Raw genomic sequence first — 22,278 nt, 5'->3', positions numbered from 1 at the left:
GTATGTAGACACATCGGGGCTTGGAAGGGAAGTAGTGATGTTTTGGAATGCAGACTTTGATGGAATGGTCTGTGGGTGTCATGTCGTGTTTGGAGAGCCTCTGATGTGCCTAAACTGTTGAAACTCCCCACAAGTGACCCCATTTTGGAAGCTAGACCCCCCAAGGAACTTATCTAGATGTGTGGTGAGCAATTTGAACCCCCAAGTGCTTCACAGAAGTTTATAATGCCCGGGCATGAAAATAAAAAAAATCATATTTTTTTCCACAAAAATGATATTTTTGCTCCCAATTTTTTATTTTCTAAGGGTAACAGGAGAAATTGGACCCCAAAAGTTGTTTTGCAATTTGTCCTGAGTAGGCTGATACCCCATATGTGGGGGTAAACACTGTTTGGGCACATGGCAGAGCTTGGAAGGGAAGGAGCACCATTTGACTTTTTCAGTGCAGAATTGGCTGGAATTGAGATCAGATGCCATGTTGCGTTTGGAGAGCCCCTGATGTGCCTAAACAGTGGAAACATCCCCATTCTAACTCCAATCCTAACCCCAACACACCCCTAACCCTAATCCTAGCCCTAACCCTAATGGGAAAATGGAAATAAATACATTTTTTGAATTTTATTTTTTTCCCTAACTAAGGGGGTGATAAAGGGGGGTTTGATTTACTATATACGGCGGGTTTTTATATTTGGCAGCTGTCGCACCCTGAAAGACGCTTTTTATTGTAAAAATAGTTTTTGCATCACCACATTTTGAGAGCTATAATTTTTCCATATTTTGACCAACTGAGTCATTTGAGGTCTTATTTTTTGTGGGACGAGTTGACGTTTTTATGGGTACCATTTTCGGGCATGTGACATTTTTTGATCGCATTTTATTCCGATTTTTTTGGACGCAGAATGAACAAAAGCCAGCATTTCAAGAATTTCTTTTGGGTGGTGCGCTTACACCACTCCGCATGCTGTAAAATTGAGGCAGTTTTATTCTTCAGGTCAGTATGGTTACTGCAATACCTCATTTATGTCTTTTTTATGTTTTGGTGCTTTTATGCAATGAAAACAATTTTATATAAAAAATAATTATTTTTGCATCGCTTTATTCTGCGAGCTATAACTTTTTTATGTTTTTGTTGATGACACTGTATGGCAGCTCTTTTTTTGTGGGACAAGATGACGTTTTCAGCGGTACCATGGTTATTTATATCCGTCTTTTTGATCGCGCGTTATTGCACTTTTTGTTCGGCGGTATGATGATAAATCTTTATTTTTTGTTTCGTTTTTCATTTTTATTTTTTAAGGGGTTCAATAAAGGGGTTAACTAGTGGGACAGTGTTATAGGGTGGGTCGTTATGGACGCGGCGATACCAAATATGTGTACTTTTATTGTTTTTTTTATTATTTCCAAAAAATGAATTTATTAGGGAATTTTTTTTTTTTTTTAATTTATTTAGCGATTTTTTATAAATTATTTTTACACTTTTTTTTAACTTTATTACAATGTCCCAGGGGGGGGCATAACTGTCATGTGACAGATCGCTGATCGCTGATCTGTCACATCAGATCGCTGTGACAGAAGGCTGTTCAGAAGGCTTCCTCGTGCCTGCGCTTTACAGGCACTGAGGAAGCTGGCTCCCTGCAGGTCTCCGAAGGTCCCCGCCGCCATTTTGGATCCGGGGACCTGCAGGGAAGGAGACCCCCGGAGCAGCGCTGCTGTGGGGGTCGCAGGGAAGCATGGAGGGAGTCCCCTCCCTGCCGATGCTTCCCTAAATCCCCGGTAGACTGCGATTGTGTTTGATCTCAGTGTGCCAGGGGTAAAGGTGTTGGGGGTGGTCCGTGACCGCCCCTGACACATATTGCTGGGTGTCAGCTGTGATAATCAGCTGACACCTGGCCGCGATCAGCGGCGCTCACCACGTGGGCGCTGCTGATCGCTATGATGTACTATCCCGTCCCTGGGAATTAAGTCCCAGGGCATATTGACCAGATAGTACGTCATATGGCAGAAAGGGGTTAAGAAGTGTAAAAAAAAAAGTTTCTCCACCTTCTCCAACCTGACAGTCCATGAAAATCGGACTGCACTGGGATGTTACACATTATGTATCCATGATTTTACACAGACCTCTCTGTCTGTGAAAAATCACATACATGTGAATGGCCTCAAACACACATAGCACTCGTACATGAAATTTGGAAGTGTGAATGAGCTCTAACTCTTCCCAGCTGATTGAACCACTAGTGAACAAACTGAATATTTCATGCAGTATTTATAGCCTAATAAAATATATCTTTTAAGGGAAACATTGCGACAATATAATACATTTACAGTATTTGTTATAACATTCACATTTCTTGCTGCTGTCTTCTACATTGAGTTATTTTTTCTGAACACTTGTTTTGCTTGTTTTATTTACATATTTGTACATCAGATTACATATGCTCCATTGTCTACTCTAAAAACAATATCAAGTTCTTAAAATGTTGTTTCCAGATGTCTTACATTTTAAGCCTTGAATTGATTTCCTGCTCGTTTCTGTGCTCTTTATTGGTCTTTTATGTGTTTTTATAGTATGGTAACCAATTCTGTACACTATTCCTCTGAATTGCTTTCACCAAGACTTTTGCAGAGAGCTACAAGAAATATACACTTTGTATTTTGTTTGGTGAACAAGCTGAAAATTCAATCTGTCCTCCCTTGTTTTGGAAAATGTGATATCAAAAGCAACACACAGGAAAATGATGATCCAATCACACGACATATGAAAAATGCATTTTTATTTCTAATAATCATTTCCTTAATCATTATTAGCTATATTACTCCACATGTAAATTTGATTTATAAATTATATTAGAGAATTACGATAGTAGCAGGACCCCGAAGAAGACCTACTCATGATTATTTGATAGTAGTGGGACTGAAGCCGTCAGTGTTAAGTTGTCATTGCCTGAAAATTCTTCAGGCACTTTCACATTTCTACGAAAGTAATAGATGCAGGAGAAATGTAGAATCATATAGTGCTCATCCATTTTCACACACTTTGCAGGGGCTCTATGTTTAGAAGAGGGTCTCAAGTCCTAACATATGGACAAGTGTTTGCTAGCTGGAACAATTCCTTTAGTGTGAATTTCAGATATTCTCTCTTTAGTTATATACTGTAAGGTTTTTTTGATATTTATGGAGTGACTAGATGGAGGCCCGATGCTATCGCATCGTGAGGGCGGTAATGTCACTATGGGGGTAGACTTTGCAGCATTGAGAATCTCTCCTGCCCATCTGCTCACCCACCTATCCACTCTCTCTCTTTCCCAATGTGCTGACTTCTCCTGTCTGTGCTTTGTTCTATAACCTGTCTACCCCATATGTTATCCCCCTTGTCTGCTGTCTCTCTCCTTCCTGTGCTGTGTTCTCCCCTCATGTGCTGTCCCATTTGATCTGTCTCCCCCCTGTGTTCTGTCTCTCTCACCCCTGTGCCTGACCGTGTACAAAACATACCACAACTCCTGGGCAGGGGAGGAAGCAAAAGACAATACTGACATTACAGCAGGAGATTGCAGAGGATATATTTTGTGAGGTAAAATATTGTTTAAAAACAGTCAGTGAAATATTTTACCTCACAAAATGAATCCTCTGTGATCCCCTGCTGTAATGTCAGTATTGTCTTTTGCTTCCTCCCCAGCCCAGGAGATGTGGTATGCTCCATACACAGTCAGACACAGACAATTTTTAAAATGAACTTTCGTTCGTGGGAAAACCCCTTTAATGTGACCGGCTTCCTCTGCCTGTAGACACGTTGCGCATCTGCCACCGGGATCAGCCGAATGATTCACTGCGCCTGCGTGGAATTCGCACAGGCGCAGTAAATCAGACCGCCGCCATCTTTGTGCAGACAGATAGCTGGGGTCACATTAAAACTGTGTATGTGCTCTTCCTGTACAAAGATAGCGGCGGTTAGTGAATCATTTGACTGATCCCGGAGGCGGCATGTTCACGACGGTGTTCCGCTGGTGGTACCGCGCAAGAGGCTGGTACCACCAGCAGTTTCCATATTAAGAAACCCATCACTTGGGTGTCCCAATATGGCAGTAGGTGAACTTCCGCCGCTTGGAATTCTGGGATCCGGACACATCTGGATGGAACAGGACGTGAAGACATTACAAGGTAAGTATACTGTATATTAGATAATGTTTTAAAGGAAGAGTATTCACAGAAAATACTCAAACAAACCCACCTTCTAAGATATTCCAGCACTTCCTAAATTAAAAAGGGGTTTTCCCATGAACAAAAGTTGTTTTTAATCGATAGATACTGGAATCAGCTGTGATCCCATGCTTTAAGGAAGGAAGCAGGAACATGATGGAGACTATGCCACAAGGCCGGGGCAGTGAGTTAGCTGGTGTCCCTGCAGTTCTCGCAGTCATCACATGGCCACTTCATTCATATGCGATTTTCATACTTACGTTAACTTGACAATGAACTTCTCTTCCTGCTCCTCTCAGTTTTTCACTGAACAATGAATTAGAAAGAGCAGCTCGTCTGCATGTGACTAAGGCCGGCGTAACACTACAGTAGAATATGGAAAAGTGCTATGCGAGAAAACACCGCATATCACTCGGACCAGTGATATTCTACGAGGCAGCTCACATCACCGTAGTTTTTCTCAGGCATATTCGATGCATGCTGAGATTGTGCGCATATATTGTCCGAGACTCGCCAATGCAAGCCTATGGGTGCAAGAAAAACTCAGACGCCACATGAAACATCTGTGTAAATTGCGACAAATACACATTTTCCAGCTGGCAGGAAAGTGCATCAGCCAAGAACAGGAAGCTTAGCATGCAAATTTTCCTAGCAACCTATAAAAAAGCCAGGAACATGACTTCACGGATACCAGCAACATGGCAGGCATATTAATGTGAAATGCTGATTGTTCTGGTGCAGGAGAGGCCTGAACTATGGGACTAGCGCGATTGCAATAGAAAGGATGCAGCTTGGAGACGCATATGCTGCCAGATGTTCCCCAATTATGAGGAAAGTACTCGTGAGGTCCAGCAGGAAATTAGTAAGTAAAATAAAAACTTCACAATAGTAATTAAGTAAAAAGGCCATAACAAAATAAGATATCATTATGCTACGTGATGTTCTTTAGAATGTCTGGCTTGTTTTTCCCTTTACACTTGGCAAGTTGAATGCAACTTTACACTGTTGCCTATCTTTCTAAATGCAAACAAGGTGATTACACTTAGAATAATTTATTGTGTTACTTTGCAATGTCTGATGTCACAACACGGTGGCGCAGATGCTGTGGTCAGTACTACCATGAGCGCCAGCAGCGGGCCAGCAGTGGTGCAGCAGCCACTAAAAAGAGCAAATATATATATTATAACCAATTGAATTTCCTTGCTTCCATTCTGGATCTACGTTCGTAAGTGCATGCATGATAGAAAATTTGATACTTGGCCTTAAGGTACTTCAGTTAATTTGTATTGTAAATTTTAATTTTGACAAATAACAGAACTGACTCCAACATTACTGAACAAAAAACAGCATCTGATTCTGAGGTCAGTTGACGATGTGGCTGAACCTTCTTCTGCACCATCAGCAGCAAATTAACCACTACCACCACGACCTTCTGCAGGACAGGAGTCCAATTGAGATGAAGATGAATGTGGACATAGTAGTAGTCCTACGCTACCCCTGGATACCTCATCACAGGCTGTGGCCATCCCACACTGGGTCCAGCGAAGGAGGGAACTTCCCAACACTGGTAACAGGTGCCAAGAAGACACTGGTGTTTTGGACTATATCACGCACTTTTAATGATAATGGTGAGAAGGCATATGGACAGAGTCTTGTACGGTATATGCGTACAGTTCCACGTGTGGTGAGGCTGTTTGCCAGAGGTGCCCTACAAATTGTGATAGATTCATGCACCATTTTCAACAAAATAATTGGTTTTCAATAAAATGATTGGTAAACATGTCCCGCTCTTTAAGGCCAGAGGGCTGACGACATGGATTATGAACATGTGTTGTGGCCATGACATTATTTACATACAGTAGACTCCATCATCAGCATCATTTGATGGCAGTCATGGATCCTCGTGAAGTTGTGAAGGATGACACACGCTTTAATTACACCATTTACATTTGCTTTACTTAGTTGTATGGCTGACATCAGTACCCACCATTTTGCACAGAGGATTCCAAAGGCGTACTCCATCAATCGTCGTGCGCGGGATAGCTGATAATTAAATATTCGGCATGGGTGGTCCAGGGCTCTTGGTGGATATGGCATCATGACATTGCAGTTCAATTAAAAGGCCTCATCAGCAACTATGATATATGGAACCGCTTCCAAACTTGACCCCGCTAGGAGACATGGGGGTGGGATGTCCAAATCATTACTTTGCAGCCACTGACCAATTATGGAAGAATTGAAGACTCTGGATTCTCCAGTTCTCCCATAGGCCCCAATATCGACAATTCTAAACCTGTATGTGCTGTCGACCAGGGCCAACAGCACTACAGAAAAAAATTGTTTGTAATTGTAATATTGGGACCTTGAGTTTGGCGGCTTATGAACACGGATGTGCTTCCCATCCAGGGATCCTATGCAGTTGGGGAACTGGCACATTTCTTCAAAGCCACAGGCTATCCACAGCCAGTCTTCTTTTTTGAGCTCAGGCATTACAGAATTATGAAGGTGTGCCCATATTTCTGCACAAGTAGAACGTACAATGCCTGAGATGGTGGATTTCCCAATCAAAAACTCCAGATGAAGTGCAGCATAGGAGTACCAGTGGATAGAAATCTAAAATTAATAAGAAACAAACAGAAATTTAGAAATTTAAATCTCCCTGCGTAATCTTAGCAGTATAGGTCATCATAAAAGTAAGCTACATACCAAACTAAGCCCTGCCTCAACAAGAGACAACACTATTCAGTGCTAAGGAACAGATCATTAACACAAACATCAGGGAGTGAAAATGACAAAATGTGATGAAGCAATTAGTGATGAGCAAGTATACTCATTACTCGAGATTTCCCGAGCACACTCGGGTGATCTCCGAGTATTTGGATGTGCTGGGAGATTTATTTTCTGTCACCGTAGTTGCATGAATTTCAGCTCCTAGCCAGCCTGAATACATGTGGGGATTGCCTGTTTGTATTCACCAATGCACCAGCAGGGCCTCTATTTGAAAGACTGGAGGAGGAAACTTGTTGTGGAGCCAATATATAGGCTCCCTGATTATTCATTTCAGGCCATTGAGCCATTTAATTTAATGTGAAACATCAGTGAAAAATTAAAAGCCATACGCATGTCATGTGGAAGCCTTACTGATGCCATGTGAATACATGGGCCATGTGAATACATGGGTGGGAGAAAAAACATCATCGCATTGCAAACACATTACACAAGGATGACCATACGGAGAACACTCGTGCGACTCTCAACAGGGAGACTTGGACTGATTTTCCATACTTTTAGTGTGACGCCGGCCTAAGTGTGCAAATTCCATATGTGCTTGGGGTGTGGAGGGAAACTGAATTCTTGCATCAGGTTCCAGAAAACCTCATACACCTCTGAGTCTGACACCGAATCCCCCAACCGATAATTCGTCATCTGTGGTTTAATTTACTGACAGCCAGTTGTAAACACCTTAGGGGCAATTGATCAATGTGTTTTTTCAGAATTCTGGCATAAAATGACTTGAAATATCGCAACATGTTTGTACAACTGAAAATTAAATTTTGCGAGTTTTAGAGGAGTTGGGACAGGACAGGGCATGGCTATGTCCACTTGGCAAAATTCATCACTGCTCATGCGACAATTCCATCAGAAATGTACAACTGTCCCCGTCTGGAGTAATATTTCTAGCAAAATTGTCCATCAGTTATAAGATACACCAAATTAATTAAGAGGCACCTACCTTTTAATGATTTAGAGCACCTTACTCATGCTGCCTTCAATAAGACTGTTGTACAAAACTTCAGACCTAAGGAAACCTGTCCCGTCAGATAACACTTTTAACCTGCAGTTATAGGGTTACTCTGCAAGTTAAGAGGGTTAGAAAAGTGCCAGGTTGCTATACTGAAAGTGCTGCACCCTGGAGAAAATTACCTTTATTCATCCAAGCCACCAGCTTTCCGTCATACAGGTGTCAACGTGACAGCAGTCTCCACTCACAGCATTGTGGGCGGCAGCTGTAAGCACGACCCAGCATTAGAATTGACTGCCAGCTCTGAAGTATATCAGATATCTGCAGTCACTTGATGTCACTTCCGAATACCATATATTGGGTCATGCAATGCACACACTTCCACAATTCCCCTGTATTCGGAGCGCATGTGACTGAGAGCAAAAAAAGAGATCATATTATAAAACCTCATTATTTGAGACTCCTGGTAGGCACCAGACTTGAAACTTTCACTGCTCTAGATAGTAATGAGACTAAAGACATTGCTCTAAAACAATGAGAAAATAAAAAAAATGAAAAAAAAAAACAAAATAAATGTAATACCCTGGCTAACTAATCAGTCTAGATATTGCCTTTTATACTCTTTATCATATAAATGGTCTAATTTGTCTTTTTTATTCTTTTAAACTATGTATGTTTTATTTTAATTTGTTTTCTCAAATTAGAGAAAAAATGTGCAGATCTCTTTATTACTATCATTATTTTAAATTACAAATGAATAAAAAATAAATCTAATAATTAAATGTTAATGATTACAAATAATAAATACCATATGTGTGAAATAATATATGTCCGGACAAAAATAATTCACACAATAAACAAAAAAAGAAAAGAATACATTAATATTTATCAATTTTCTGTCAGTGTTAGATACAGACAGTATATTTCTGACCACACGTTGGATTAGTTTCCATTGGATGTGATTAGATCTCAGAATGATATAGCGAGGTCATAAATTAACGTTATGTGATTACACCTTCACTCAGCTAGAAAATCTGATGACCTACATTATATAAAATACAGCACATAAGGAGAGTTTACTCGTCCTTCAAATCATTTGCTCACTTCTATGTATAATATTGAGGTTGATTTAAAATAGAAAAGTCTAAATAGTAATCTTCATATGAAATTATTTTTACACATACTTAGATGACACATTTACCTCTGGTAAAGCCGTGATGATATCATGAACAGCTTTTTTAACTCCTTACTGCCATTGGATAGTAGGTCCGATGGCAGTACCCCCGTTTTGATGTGGCTTCCGGCGGTGAGCCCGCATCAAAGCCGTGACATGTCAGCTGTTTTGAACAGCTGACATGTGCCCGAAATAGGCACAGGTGGAATCGCGAGATCCACCAGCGCCTATTAACTAGTTAAATGCCGCTTTCAAACTCTGACAGCGGAATTTACCTCGCGCTTCCGGCCATCGGGCAGGAAATACGCACACCGCTGACCCCCGTCACGTGGTGATAGTAACATAGTTAGTAAGACCGAAAAAATACATTAGTCCATCCAGTTCAGCCTATAAAATTCTGTCAGAATAAATCCCCAGATCTACGTCCTTCTAAAGAACCTAACAATAACTGTAAAATACAATATTGTTACGCTCCATGAAGACATCCAGGTCTCTCTTGAACCCTTCGACTGAGTTCGCCATCACCACCTCCTCAGGCAGGGAATTCCAGATTCTCACTACCCTAACAGTAAAGAATCCTCTTCTATGTTGGTGGAAAAACCTTTTCTCCTCCAGACGCAGAGAATGCCTCCTTGTGACCATCACCTTCCTTGGTATAAACAGATCCTCGGAGAGATATTTGTATTGTCCCCTTATATACTTATACATGGTTATTAGATCGCCCCTCAGTCATATTTTTTCTAGACTAAATAATCCTAATTTTGCTAATCTCTCTGGGTATTGTAGTTCCCCCATCCCCTTTATTAATTTTGTTGCCCTCCTTTGTACCCGCTCTAGTTCCATTATATCCTTCCTGAGCACCGGTGCCCAATACTGTACACAGTATTCCATGTGCGGTCTAACCAGAGATTTGTACAGAGGCAGTATAATGCTCTCATCATGTGTATCCAGACCTCTTTTAATGCACCCCATGATCCTGTTTGCCTTGGTTGACGCTGCCTGGCACTGGCTGCTCCAGGTAATTTTATCATTAACTAGGATCCCCAAGTCCTTCTCCATGTCAGATTTACCCAGTGGTTTACCGTTCAGTGTGTAATGGTGATATTGATTCCTTTTTCACATGTGTATAACCTTACATTTATCATTGTTAAACTGCATCTGCCACCTTTCGGCCCAAGTTCCCAACTTTTCCAGATCCATCTGTAGCAGAATACTATCTTCTCTTGTATTGACTGCTTTACATAGTTTTGTATCATCTGCAAATATCAATATTTTACTGTGCAAACTTTCTACCAGATCGTTAATAAATATGTTGAAGAGAATAGGTCGCAACACCGACCGCTGCGGTACCCCACTGGTCACAGCGACCCGGTTAGAGAAAATACCATTTATAACCACCCTCTGCTTTCTATCACTAAGCCAGTTACTTATCCATCAGTTCATCAGATCAGATCATCAGTTCGTCGGCATAACAACGAGAGGTCTCCTTGAGACCTCTATGGTTATTGATGCTGGATTGCTATGAGCGCCACCCTGTCATCGGAGCTCATAGCAATGCAGTAATTCTGCTACATAGGGGCGATCTGAGCTCTGGTCTCACAGGGTAAAAACTGCACCACTCAAGTTACTCAAAACTAGAGATGAGCAAATTTGTTTGGATTCAGTTCAGAATGTGATTGGAATCAAATATTGTTTTTGCAATATTTGTCGAACACTGCCAAACGTCATTAGGCTATGTGCACATGTTGCGGATTTTGATGCGTTTCTGCAGCGTTTTTAGATGCGCGGAATTGCATCAGATCCACAGTGCAGTGCACAGCCAATGTTAATCTATGTGAAATTAAAAACTGTTGTGCACATGCTGTGGAAAAATCTGTGCAGATTTGCAGCGGGTTTTTTCTGCAGCATATCTATTCTTTTTGTGGATCTGCAGCGTTTCTGCACCCATTGATTTCCATTGAGTCAGGCAAATCCGCAGCAAAACTGCAGGTGTAAAAAGATCTGTGGATTTGCTGTGGATGTGGGTTCGAGAAATGCTGCAGATAGGGAGGAGGAAATGTGTGTGGGCGGAGTCTGTGTGCGTGTCTGTCTGCGGGCGTCAGTTTGTATGTGTGTGTGCGTGTATCTGTATGTCTGTGTGCGGGTCTGTGTGTGTCTGCATGTGTCCCTGTGTGTGTGCTGGTGTGTGTGTCTGTGTAGGCAGCCATTGTCTGATGGGACTACTGCCACATCCGGCTATGAATGCTGTCACATATGACAGTGACAGCATTGCCGATGATGGGACAGTAATCCCATCAGATGATGGCTGTGTTCAATGGTAAAAAAACAGACAGTACATACATATACACATACAGTACAAACAACATTTAACATACACTACATACTCACCAGTCACCTAGTCCTCGAAGCCCTCGATCTCCTGTAGCAAAAAAATAAAATAAAAAACCAACCTATACATACTCTCTGTCGTAGTCCAGTTAATAATGCGTGTCCCATGACGATCTCCCATGTAGAATACTGACATCGGGGGATGTCCGTGTTCTACAGGGCCTCCCGTGATGCACTAATCCTCCACGCTGTATCCCTCTGCCATCGGCAGAGAGGTCACCTGAGTTCATTCTCTCACCGGCTACGCTGTGTGAGAAAATTCTCACGCAGCATTGCCGTAAAGTGAGAGCCTGAACTCAGGTAACCTCTTCAGTGATGCACTACAGGAGCCATTATCTCTTGTCAGTGTGTCACTGAAGGCCCTGTTGAGCAATAACATCACTTGATGTCACTTTTCTACAGGGGAGATCATCGTGGGACACTCGTTATTAGTTGGATTATGTCAGACAGGGAGTATTTGTGTTTGTTCATTTTTTATTTTTTGCAGGAGATCGAGGGCATCGAATGGATTAGGTGTACAATAAATATAGCAAAAAATGTGTGTAGTGTTTTATTTCATTAAAAGACTTCTGACTGTGTCTTTTTTGAACCCTTTAACAACTATAGGATTAGTAATGGATAGGTATCTTATTGACGCCTCTCATTTACTAAACGGGCTTATTGTCACCTTACAATACAAAGGTGACATCAACCCCCAACTATTACCAATATGTCACTGCTACACGGCAGTGGGAAGAGAGAGGCTAAGTTCTGGAATTGGCACATCTCACAGATGCGCCATTTCTGGGGCGGTTGTGAGCTGGTGTTTGTAGCTGGGGGGCTATAACCATGGTCCCTTCCTAGGCTATTAATATCAGCCTGCTGCTGTCTGCATAGCCTTTTCTGGCTATTAATTATAGAGGGTCCCCACATCATTTTTTGGGGGTCCCCCTATTTTAATAGCCAGTAAAGGCTAAATATACAGCTGCAGGCTGATATTCATAGCCTGGGAAGATCCATGGGTATTAACCCCTTTCCAGGCCATAAGCATTGGCACCCAATCACTGGCTTTCCCTCTCTGGCACAGAGAATTGCATGGGAGCCCACACCATTTTTTATTTTAAATTAAACAGATATTGCGTTTAAGGCCGGGGTCACACTTGTGAGAAACTCGCACGAATCTCGCACCTCAATACCCGGCACTGCGTGTGTCGTGTGTGTCTTTATTTAACTCTTTATGTACCATTTCATTATGTTTATTACTAAACATCAGGCTTGTTATTATCAATCTATCTATCTATAGATTTATCTAGCCATCTATCCATTTATATATCTATCAATAGATAGACAGATAGATACATAGATAGATAGATAGATCTATAGATTGATAGATTAGATATACAGTATCTATCTATCCATCCATCTATCTATGTATCTACAGATCTATCTATCTATAGATCTATCTATCTATAGAACTGTGTATCCATCTATAGATCTACTGTATCTATCGATCCATCTATCTATCTATCTATCTATAGCTAGATATAGCTATAGATAAATAGATAGATTTATCAATCTATCTATCTACCGTCATATGTAAAAGTTTGGGCACCCCTATTAATGTTAACCTTTTTTCTTTATAACAATTTTGGTTTTTGAAACAGCTATTTCAGTTTCATATATCCAATAACTGATGGACTCAGTTATATTTTTGGATTCAAATGAGGTTTATTGTACTAACAGAAAATGTGCAATCTGCATTTTAACAAAATTTGACCGGTGCAAAAGTATGGGCACCTCAACATAAAAGTGACATTAATATTTCGTAGATCCTCCTTTTGCAAAAATAACAGCCTCTAGTCACTTCCTGTAGCTAGTAATGAGTTCCTGGATCCTGGATGAAGGTATTTGTGACCATTCCTGTTTACGAAACAATTCCAGTTCAGTTAAGTTTGATGGTCGCCGAGCATGGACAGCCCGCTTCAAATCATCCCACTGATGTTCAATGATATTCAGGTCTGGGGACTGGGATGGCCATTCCAGAACATTGTAATTGTTCCTCTGCATGAATGCCTGAGTAGATTTGGAGCGGTGTTTTGGATCATTGTCTTGCTGAAATATCCATCCCCTGCGTAACTTCAACTTCGTCACTGATTCTTGCACATTATTGTCAAGAATCTGCTGATACGGAGTTGAATCCATGCGACCCTCAACTTTAACAAGATTCCCGGTTCCGGCATTGGCCACACAGCCCCAAAGCATGATGGAACCTCCACCAAATTTTACTGTGGGTTGCAAGTGTTTTTCTTGGAATGCTGTGTTTTTTAGCCTCCATGCATAACGCCTTTTTGTATGACCAAACAACTCAATCTTTGTTTCATCAGTCCACAGGACCTTCTTCTAAAATGTAACTGGCTTGTCCAAATGTGCTTTTGCATACCTCCGGCGACTCTGTTTGTGGCGTGCTTGCAGAAACGGCTTCTTTCGCATCACTTTCCCATACAGCTTCTCCTTGTGCAAAGTGCACTGTATTGTTGACCGATGCACAGTGACACCATCTGCAGCAAGATGATGCTGCAGGTCTTTGGAGGTGGTCTGTGGATTGTCCTTGACTGTTCTCACCATTCTTCTTCTCTGCCTTTCTGATATTTTTCTTGGCCTGCCACTTATGGGCTTAACAAGAACTGTACCTGTGTTCTTCCATTTCCTTACTATGTTCCTCACAGTGGAAACTGACAGGTTAAATCTCTGAGACAACTTTTTGTATCCTTCCCCTGAAAAGCTATGTTGAATAATCTTTGTTTTCAGATCATTTGAGAGTTGTTTTGAGGAGCCCATGATGCCACTCTTCATAGGAGAATCAAATAGGAGAACTACTTGCAAGTGGCCACCTTAAATACCTTTTCTCATGATTTGATAAACCTGGCTATGAAGTTCAAAGCTCAATGAGGTTACAAAACCAATTTAGTGCTTCAGGAAGTCAGTAAAAATTAGTTAGGAGTGTTCAAATCAAGAAAATGATAAGGGTGCCCATACTTTTGCACCGGTCAAATTTTGTTAAAATGCAGATTGCACATTTTCTGTTAGTACAATAGACCTCATTTAAATCCAGAAGTATAACTGAGTCCATCAGTTATTAGATATATGAAACTGAAATAGCTGTTGCAAAAACCAAAATTGTTATAAAGAAAAAAGGTTAACATTAATAGGGGTGCCCAAACTTTAACATATGACTGTATAGATTATATATATATATATATATATATATATATCTGTGTGTGTAAACATCATTCTTCAATGGAGTATGTAAAATAAGAGGTTGGACAAAGAAATGACATCACAATTTTTTTTGTTAAATAATAGATCTTTATTTAGCTTACAAAAACGCAGACAAATCGGCATGAAAAACATGCATGAAAAGCTGCATCAAATCAGCAACAAAAATGCATCAAAAACACATCAAATCCATGCTGATTTTTACCTGCGTTTTCTGCCAAGAGATGCAGAATCTGCGCAGAAAATTCCACAGTGAAATTCGCAATGTGTGCTCATACCCATAGAGTTACTGGGAGTAGAAATTACCGAATATCTTCAGAACCGATTATAAGAGAAACATTCAGCATGAATAGTGATCAAAAATGGCTCAAATATGTCAAAATCAGATTTGTGGACAATATCCGAATAAAGTTGCTCATCTCTACTCAAAACGACAGTCAATAAGTTTATTAACCCTTCAGGTGCTTCATAGGAATTTTTGGAATGTGAAAGAAAAAAATAAACATTTACTTTTCTTTCACAAAAATGTTCATTTAGACCTATTTTTTTATCTTTCGCAAGGCTAACAGGAGAAAATGGACCATAGATTTTGTTGTGCAATTTCTCCTGAGCATGCCGATATCCCGTATGTGGGAGTCTAAGTCTACTGTTTGGGCACAGAGCAGTGCTCAGAAGAAAAGGAGCGCCATTTCTCTTTTTGAATGTAAAATTTATCTAGTTGTGTATTGAGCACCTTGGACCCACAGGTGCTTCACAGAAGTTTATAATGTAGAGCCGTTGAAATAAAAAAAAAAAAAAAATTACATTTTTTCCAAACAAATCTTTTTTAGCCTCATATTTTGAATTTTATAAGGGTAACAGGAGAAATAGCTCCATACAATTTGTTGTGCAATTTCTCCTGAGTACACAGATACCCCATACTACTGTTTGGGTGCACGTCAGTGCTTGGAAGGGAAGGAGCGCCATTTGACTTTTTGAATGCAAAATTTGATGTAATAATTAGCGGATGCCATGTCGCGTTTGAAGAGCCCTGATATGTCTAAATAGTAGTGGAAACCCCCCACAAATGACACCATTTTGGAAACTAGACCCCTTTGGGACCTTATCTAGATGTGTATTGAGCATCTTGAAACCCCAGGTGCTTCACAGAAGTTTATAATGTTAAGCCGTGAAAATAAAAAAAATTACATTTTCATGCAAAAGTCTTTTTTAGCTACAAATTTTGTATTTTCACAAGGGCAAAAGGAGACAATGGACCCCAAATTTTGTTGTGCAATTTCTCCTGAGTTCACCAATACCCCATATGTGGTCAAAAACTACTTTTGAGGCACAGTGCAAACCTCAGAACGGAAGTAGCGCCATATTACAGTGCACTTGTTTGAGGGTGCCATGTTACATTGGCAGAGCCCCTGAGGTGCCAGAACAACATAAGCCCCCATAAATGACCCCATTTTACCATTTAAACTTCTCAATTAATTAATTTTGGGGGTGCAGTGATTATTTTGACACCACAGGTATGTCACTTTTATATCAATGGGCAGCGAAAAAATAATAATTTACATTTTTACCACCAAGATTGTGTGTAAGCCCCAAGTTTTACATTTTCACATTGGGAAATGGGTAAAAATGGCAACAGAATTTGTCCCACGATTTCTGCTGAATGTAGAAATATCCCATATGTGGCTGCCATACGGAATGATTCGGGAGGGACAGAGCACTCTTTGCCTCCTGGAGCGCAGATTTTATTAGACTAGTTTGCGGATTCCATATAAAGAGCCCCTAAGTGCTAGAAAAGCAGAATCCCCCCCTCAAGTGACCACCTTTTGGAAATTAGAACCCTTTGGGAATTTATCTACAGATGTAGTGACGATTTTGACTCTATTAGTGTTTTCCAGAAAAAGGCAGCAGTGGATGTTCCTGAGTGAAAATTGCAAACTGCCGTTGTAGTGACCAGTATGCTATATGGACCAGTACACTGCAGTCACCAGTACATTATGCCCAGCTCATACTTCTGGAGACAAGCACCTGTAAGTTAGGTGGGCTTTCATCACTACAGAAATTCCAAACATGTGGCCTTAAATGTGGTTTATACATGCTGGGGTTCAGAAGGGAGGGGGGCATTTGAATTTGGGAGCGGAAAATTTGCTGAATTTCTTTTGAAGAGTGAGGAGCCATTTCGCTTCTCCAGCGCTTTTGTGCTACCAGTATTGTTGAAGTCCCTATATTTCCATTAACAGATGACAAATCTGAGTGGGGACTTGCTTTTTTTGTGGATTGAGTTGTAGCTTTTATTGGGAACATTTTACATAACGTTTGGGATCACAGTTATCTGGTGCTCTACGCTGAGTACTTACTTTGGGGCTTCCATCTAAATCTCTGAGTGACGTGACAGATGAAACCCCCAAGGGATCCATTCACTATAATGAGGAAGCAGATTTACTCTGGACTCCATCTGGCCTCTGTTCAGCGGTATCCTTTTCAGAAGTGCACAAAACTGTAGCCAATGGCACTTTTATGCAATCCTAAAATGACGGACACTGTCGGATCACAGGTCCTATGGCATTGACAGTGCATCCACCTGCCTCATTATATGGAATTTTCTGCCAGGGGTTCTGTTTGAATCATGTATTTCAGAGAGTTACATGTAAACCCCGATGTAAGCGCTCAGCCCAGAGCACAGGATAAAAGTGTGCTGAGCCTTACTGTGATCTTTGAGAGGCAGAATGAAAAAAAGAATTGGTTGTATTTATTTTTTACACCATTTCTCGTGCAGTATAAGTGATTAGACAACTTTATTCCTTGGGTTGCTGCGATAAAAATGATATCAGATTTATATTGGGTTTTTATGTTTGGCTACTGTTACACACTAGAAGTACAACAGTTAGTATGCACTCAGTCCTAGCAGTCGAGGTGCTGGTGTAACAGGTTGAAGAACCCCAGTAGCTAAAGAGTCAAAGGATCACCGCACATTCATAGGTCACTGGTAAATATTTGCTCCCTTATACCACTGATATTGGAAGTTGTAATAAATGACATTTATTTTCACTACAAGTCTCAAGAGTGTGTGGTTAACCTTTGATTCTTTAGTCACACACTAAAAGATGCTTTTTATTGCGAAAAGTAGTTTTTATATCACCATATTTTGAGAGCTATAATTTTTTCATATTTCGGCTGACAGAGTCACATGATGGCTTGCCTTTGCGGGATGAGCTGATGTTTTTATTGGTACCATATTGGGCACCTGACCTTTTTTTAATCGCTTTCTATTCTAATTTTTGGGAGACAGAACGAACAAATACCAGCATTTCAGGAATTGCTTTTGTTTTTGAATTTTTATACCATTGCGCGTGTGGTAAAATTGGTAAGACCGCTTTATTCTTCAGGTCAGTGCGATTACAGCGATACCTCATTTATATCTTTTTTTATGTTTTGGTGCTTTTACACAATATAAACTATTTTATAGAAAAAAAATAATTATTTTTCCATCCCTTTATTCTGAGAGTTATAACTTTTTTATTTTTCTGCTTATGGAGCTATATAGTGGCTTGTCTTTTGCCGGACAAGATGACGTTTTCAGCAGTATCATTTTTATTTACATCCATCTTTTTTATCGCACTTTTGGATTATGGGGGTTTCCAAGGGAGGTATTACTGAATTGCTGTTATATTTTATTAATACTTTTTATTTATTTTTGCTTATCTTTTTGTCTGGTGCAATCCCCATTAGGATGTGCTCCACTATTGCCAATGCCATCCAGTGCACGTCTTGCCGCATGTATGAAATCCTTGAACAGCCGGTCGAGGGTGCATACTGCTGTGCGAAATGTGAGCACGTTGTGCATTTGGAAGCACAGATACTGGATCTAAATGTGCACCTAGCAACACTGAGATGCATAGACAATATGGAAAGGAGTCTTCTGCTCACTGAGCAGATGCTCAATGGGATAGATGGGGGGGATGCTAGGTTGTAGCTGCAGGACAATGAAGCAGCTAGCTGGGTGACAGTTCTGGCACACCCCAATAAGTTTGCTAAGTTAGCAGATGAGGGGAGTTTTAGTGCAGGAGTAGCACTGCTGCAGCAAGGCATGTCCTCTGAAAGCCGGAGGAGTGTCTGCTCCAGTAAGGGGGGAAATAGGAGAGCAGGGCAGGCCAGATAGGTTCTGATAGTGGGAGGCTCAATTATTAGGGGAACAGATAGGGCAATCTGTCACAAAGACAGGGATCGTCGAACAGTGTGCTGCCTACCTGGCGCTCGAGTCCGACACATCACTGATCGGGTTGACGGATTACTTGGAGGGGCTGGTGAGGATCCAGCGGTCATGGTGCACATTGGCACAAATGACAAAGTTAGAGGTAGGTGGAAGGTCCTTAAAGATGATTTCAGGGAATTAGGCTGTAAGCTTAAAATAAGGACCTCCAAGGTGGTATTTTTGGAAATACTTCCTGTAGCACGTGCCACGCCAGAGATGCAACGGGAGATTAGGGAGGTTAATAAGTGGCTCAGGAATTGGTGTAGGAAGGAGGGTTTTGGGTTCCTGCAGAACTGGGCCAACTTCTCAGTTGGCTACAGGTTCTATGCTAGGGACGGGCTGCACCTCAATGGGGAGGGTGTAGCTGTGCTGGGGGAGAAAATGGCTAGAATGTTGGAGGAGTGTTTAAACTAGGGACGGGGGAGGGTATTACTTTTATAGGAGGGGAAGACAGTGCAGATGGAGACCTTGGCACAAATAATGAAATTGGGGGTGGGGGTGGCATGGGGGGTTGGGTTAGAACAGTTAATAATTTAAGAAAGAATAGAGATACAGAGAGCTACATAAAGTGCATGTGTACTAATGCCAGAAGCCTCACCTGCAAAATGGAGGAATTGGAGTTAATGTTGTTGGAACATAATTATGATATGGTGGGGATATCTGAGACATGGCTGGACGAGAGCCATGACTGGCTAGAGTGTTGTGCTAGAAAACATTGCAAAGCACTCGGACCAGTGCTAATATGTGGGGCAGCACACATCACTGTTTATTTTCTCAGGCGTATCCAGAATGTTTGTAAAATCTCAGCAAGCTGCAATTGTCGCCGAGACATTGCCGAGACTCGCCAATGCAAGCCTATAGGTGCAAGAAAAAAATTGCACAGCACTCGGACCATGCGAGTGCTGTTCGATTTTTATGCACCAGTGTCCTTTGAAAAGTCAGCAATTCATGTGCCACATACAGTAAAATCACACTGACAGGTTAGAATAGAATAGATAGCATAGATATATACAGTGCATATAGACTACATAGATATATAGATGTCAGTGACACACACCATATATATGTATTTATATTGCATAGATAGATAGATAGAAGAAAAGCCGATAATTCATCTGCCATGTTCTGTAAAATCACTGCAGGAGCCAACAGGATAGGAGAGATGGATTACATACAGAATAGGTAGATACATAGATGTCAGTGACAAGCATATTAGTACAGTGTGTGTGAAAATTACTGTACATGTATTTAATTATTAAAAGATTATTTTTCTGAAAAAAATGGGGTGGCCTCCCACACAATTTTCTTAACCAGCAGATGGAAAGCTGATGGCTGGGGGCAGATGTTTATAGCCTGGGAAGGGGTAATATCCATGGAGCTTTCCAGGCTATTAATATCAGCTCTCAACTGTATACTTAGTCTTTACAAGCTATTAAAACGGGGACCCCAAATTGACACCTCTCCATTACTAACCTCGGGGCTTGATGTCACCAGACAATGCAAAGGTGTCATCAACTCCCCACAAATATTACCCCACTTGCCACCGCTACAGGGCAAGTGGGAAGAGCGAGGCTAAGTGCCAGAATTGGTGCATCTTAGAGACTATAAACATCTGCCTGAGCTGTCGGCTTTCCCTCTGCTGGTTACAAAAATTGCGTGGGAGCCCCTGCCATGTTTTTCTAAAAAATAATCTTTTATTAATTAAATACATGTACAGTAACTTGCACACATGCGGTAGTAATTGTATTTGTCACTGACATCTATATATCTAACTATTCTAATTGTATTTAAAGTATGTAATACATCTCTTGTGTGTTTTAAAGAATATTTCCTTTGAAAATGATGAGTAAATGACAGAGAATTGGTGTATGTAAAAGCTCATGTTAAAAATGTGAGAAATCGGATTGTACTCGCATTACCCTCCTGCGACTCTCAGCAAGGAGACTAGGATGGATTTTTCATACCTTTAGTGTGACTCCAGCCTTATGAACATATGCACAGCTACGTAAAACAATATTGATGTGCATATGTTCATAATTTATTATGTTTATTGATCACTTTTCCAGGCATTTTCAGATGAAATCTGCCTGAAAAATATGTAGCGTGCATATGTAAGAAATTTTAAATTCCCATTTTTTCTCGAAAAAATATCAGTTTTCAAGTGGAACATGCTTCAGGAATTGCTTGTTTTTCTGACATTTTCCCTGTGTTTTACTTTTGGCTAACATCTTTCCAGCATTTTGCATTGGCATTTTTAAGTTATTTTTTAAATGCAATTAGCAATGAAGGTGCCCAGGCATCTTCCCATTTACTTCTATTGCAATGTAAAGCCTTCCTAGTGGAAAACACCACAAGAATGGACCTCACTTCTTTTAAGCCCTTAACGACCTGTGACGTGTATATCCATCATAGGTCACCTCTCCCTCTTTGGTGTGGGCTCCAACACTGAGCCCGCACCTTTTCCAGCACATGACAGCTAGTCTGATCAGCTATCATGTGCCCCTAATAGCCGCTTGTGGAACCACAATCCACCTGCTGCTGTAAACTAATTAAATGCCGCTGTTAATCTCTGAAAGCGGCACTTAACTAGTGCAAACTGGATGTGCATCTTAGTGGCAAATATTTGGTATCAGAAATGCCCAATCTTTCAAGATATAAAAAGAATCAATCCAATTGGTAAACAGCGTAACAAGAAAAAAATGAAAACGCCAGAATTACGTTTTTTTTGTTGTTGCAACATTGCAATAAAATGCAGTAATGGGCAATCAAAACATTGTGTCTGTCCCAAAATGGTTTCAATAAAAATGTCAGCTTGGATCGCAAAAAATAAACCTTCACCCAGTCCCAGATCCAAAAAAATGAGTCTCGGAAAGTGGCGAGATTTTTTGTCCTTTTCTTGTGACAAACTTTGGATTTTTTTTTCACCACTTAAATAAAAAAGAATCTATACATGTTTGGTATCTACAAACTTGTAAATAACCTTGGAAATCATAATAGTAGGTCAGTTTTAGCATTTAGCGAACAAGGTAAAAAAAAAAAAAACTATTATGGAATTGCACTTTATTTGCAAATTCACCATACATAGTTTTTTCCCCATGTTCCGGTACATGATACAGTAAAACCAGTGGTGTAGTTCAAAAGAAAAACTTGTCCGGCAAAAAACAAGCCCTCATGTGGCCATTTGACAGAAAATAAAAACCTTATGGCTCTGGGAAGAAGAGGAGCAAAAAATGAAAACACAAAAATGGAAATACCCTGGTTGCTAAAGGGTTAAAC

At 40.6% G+C, this 22,278-nt stretch overlaps 1 long non-coding RNA gene across 1 annotated transcript in view; it reads right to left on the bottom strand.

Annotated features, from left to right (window-relative positions):
• Positions 1–22,278, bottom strand: part of LOC141097711 (uncharacterized) — an 87,347-nt gene that overhangs the window by 21,922 nt on the left and 43,147 nt on the right. The window contains exon 2 of the long non-coding RNA XR_012234035.1: positions 6,182–6,807. This is a non-coding gene — a long non-coding RNA (uncharacterized lncRNA). The remainder of the gene's footprint in view (positions 1–6,181; positions 6,808–22,278) is intronic.

This window comes from Dendrobates tinctorius, unplaced genomic scaffold (assembly GCF_039654945.1).
Source record: "Dendrobates tinctorius isolate UK_male_01 unplaced genomic scaffold, ASM3965494v1 ptg000003l, whole genome shotgun sequence".
Lineage (NCBI taxonomy): Eukaryota > Metazoa > Chordata > Amphibia > Anura > Dendrobatidae > Dendrobates > Dendrobates tinctorius.
Note: the sequence above shows the minus strand (reverse complement) of the source record. Positions and strands in the feature narration are given on the sequence as shown.